The 3,245-nt window shown below is 45.1% G+C and overlaps 1 pseudogene; it reads left to right on the forward strand.

Moving 5' to 3' along the window:
* Positions 1–1,841: 1,841 nt before the first annotated feature.
* Positions 1,842–1,960, forward strand: LOC137651376 (5S ribosomal RNA; annotated as a pseudogene).
* Positions 1,961–3,245: the final 1,285 nt, after the last annotated feature.

Consider the following 3,245-nt stretch of genomic DNA (forward strand, 5'->3'; position numbering starts at 1 on the left):
TCACTCTACAGGCGCTAAGCTGAAAACAAAATTAGATTTGTTCTGTGTGTGTTACATTTCATGCGGCGTGGACGTAGTGCTGCCGCCTCCACCTGATGGGTGTCGTCTCCCAACAGTGGGAAGCGCTAGGGATCGACGAAGATAATGCTGAATGCGTTTCGCCTAAAGTTGATCCTTGATCTTTGCTGTTATGCAATCTTATCAGCCTGCCGTTAACAGTGCAGTTGGATGTCACGATTCCGGTCTTGACACAGTCGCACAGGCGACGTGTCTTTAACGGTGATGACTCGTTGTCACATAGGTGGCCTACCAGCCGCAATGTTCAACGTTATGAAAAAGTGGATGCATTACTTCGATTACCTGCTCAATGCAAACTGACTGCTCATAGCGCCTAATATCAGTCTATTCAGGCGTGTCGATGTTCGCCAGGCAACAGAGCATGCTGCCAAACGACATAACAGACAGCAGAGCCGGCGAAACGTCAGCGGAACGGTGCGGCAACGGAAGCGGAACGTCAACGGAACGGAGCGAAGCTCCAGTGTGGACACTACAGCGTCAGTGTGGATGCTTCAGCGTCAGTGTGGACGGTTTAGTGTCAGTGTGGTCGCTTCAGCGTCAGTATGGACGCTTCAGCGTCAGTGTAGACGCTTCAGCATCGGTGTGGATGCTTTGCTACCTATGACAATAGACTTTGATGTCTACCTAACCATGACCGTCTAGTGTTGAGTTATTGTGGCTCCAGGTGCTATATCAAGAAATAAATCATAACTAGAAAGATATTATATTCTCGGACCAATGCCTGTTGGGCTAATTCTTGGTTGGGAGAACTAGAATTAAAACCTCTAAGCATTGAGGTTTGAAGTCAGAATAGTAAGGAGTGGATTCCTAGGTATCAAGACTTCTCTTCCTAGGATAGAGTATTGTAGGAGGAAGGGGATAACTTTCAGAAACTCATGAGAGTTTTTCTGAAGAGTTTCCTTTTTATTTTTTAACTGCTGCTCCTCGTTCCAACTTCATAATTCTCGCTAGTTGCGTTGATGGTGTCTCTATTTATTTTATTTTTATTACTAGCCAAACTGCAACCCTGGTTGAGAAAGCAAGATGCTTTAATCCAAAGGGCTCCTATAAGGAAAGATGGCTCAGTAAGTAAAAAATAAAATAAATAAATAAATGAATTAACATTAAATCATTCTCAGAAAAGTAATGAACCTTACTGTAGGGGTTGATGCAGCGCCTGCAGCTGCAACAGCAGGAAGTGCTGAAAGTCTTTTATGAGAATAGAGCGTAAGAGTATATCTCCCACCACGGGCAGATCTTTTATGATTTACTGTATTATGTTTTAAAAACGCTCTTGTTCAGTAACTCGTAAACATAGCACAGTACACTGGAGGAGGTATTTGTTCGTGTTCATCTTACTCCTATCCCTACACCTCTTCCCTACTTTCCAACCCCTGGGAGAAGGAAGGTCGGTAGGCTGAGGTGCATTGCGGATCTTGTACGTTAAACGTATGTTCCGCCGAGCGATCCTATTGATACAGTCCAAGAGGTTCCCTCTCCAATTTGGAATGATGAAGTAAAGATCTTTTCTTTGCCCACTATTTTTTAACTATGATGTCACAACCATGTGACAGAGTTTGTTGGGAAGAACGAAGTTGGAATGTCGTGAAGCGATCAGTTCATTATCGCTATGGTATCTCGGATCATGCAACTTTTTCTCTGCGTAATAGGACGCAGTTCCCTGACGAGGATGACGTTCTATGTTTTCCCTGTCTACTAGACTAGGAAGTTAATCGTCATGTACGCATGCGAACAGAACTTACCCTCGCAGCAGGCGTGTCGTGGTCAACGACCTTACCACGTAGAAAACACCGCTTCTCGTCCGATCAGCGATGTTAAGCAACATTTGGTCTGGTCAATACTTGGATGGGTGACCGCCTGGGAGAACCAGATGTTGTTGGCATTTAAACCTTTAATGCTCAAACTGGAAGCAATCAAGCATGTTTTTCTTCCACGAGAGAAGCGGAAGTGAGACAAATCGGATACAATCTTAGCTCTTCCTCTGGAATCTTACGCACTTTCACGGAAGAAAGAGTTTGTCCTCATCGAAGGATGAAAAACCTAGACTTGGTAGTCACCAATCAATACGTCCAAGATGTTTCAGGAGTCGTATGTTTTTATAAAAACTTATCCGGCAATAACTGATGTTCGCCGGAAGTTTTTTTTTTTTTCGAAAGAAGGCAACGTGTCAGCACCAAAATCGTGTAAAACACATAGTTCTTCGGGAGTAAAGGTACTCTGTTTGCTTCTGTTCACGCTTCTTCTCCTCCCCCAGTTTGGGGAAATGTCTAGTACATTCTTCTTAGGTCTAGCGACTACTGTTGATGGTATCTCACAGCATTGGATATGTTCAGTTCGCACACAAGGCGCGCTTAAAATGTCATAGGGGCTCTCCCATGTCGCTCACGGAACTGCGGTTGATGTTCTCTCCCAGCCTTTGCTCACGCTTGAGTTGGCGCACTCGCTGCCCCGCGAGTGTAGGTTTGGTCTGAGCTAAAAGAGGTCAATTTCATCTCTGTTCAGCGTTTACGATTCTCGGGGAAAAAATATTCTCCTAAAAGAATCTAAAGACTACCATAGACCAAAGAAATAGTTTTCCGTTAGTGTCAGAAAACGTATTTCTCCTATGCTCAACAACGCTTCCTCGAAGAGATATGCTCGTATTGCGGGAAGCGTTACAGTGGGTGCTTGTAGCAGTCTGGTCTCTCTCTTACCTCAGACGTCACGCAGACACAGACGCAAGTTCTGGTCTGTCTCTCCCTTACGCAGTCACAGACGCAGACGCCAGTCTGGTCGCATGTTGGATGCTGACAGTCAAAGTTTATCCTTTCCACAAGTTGTTCCATTTTCGCGGTCTGCGGGACACATGACTATCACTCATGCGGATGCATGCTACATGCGGACAACTCTCGGTAAACAGTTCAATCTGAAATCCTAAGCAACCTAAACGCATGTGTCAACCTGGACATATGATAGATAAGTTCAGTCATGTTTTTTCCCGCGTCTTGATAGACTAACAGTTGCGTCTTTGAGCAACTGATCGGACGCTATGCTGTCGCCTCCTCGCAGCACGCTGCTGATTTACAACAAGCAGGATGCACACAGAGTGCTGTATCCAAACGACAAGGTGAACGTATACAGCACGTTGACACCTTACGGCAATGCAAGCACATGCGACATTATAGTCG

This window comes from Palaemon carinicauda, chromosome 12 (assembly GCF_036898095.1).
Source record: "Palaemon carinicauda isolate YSFRI2023 chromosome 12, ASM3689809v2, whole genome shotgun sequence".
Lineage (NCBI taxonomy): Eukaryota > Metazoa > Arthropoda > Malacostraca > Decapoda > Palaemonidae > Palaemon > Palaemon carinicauda.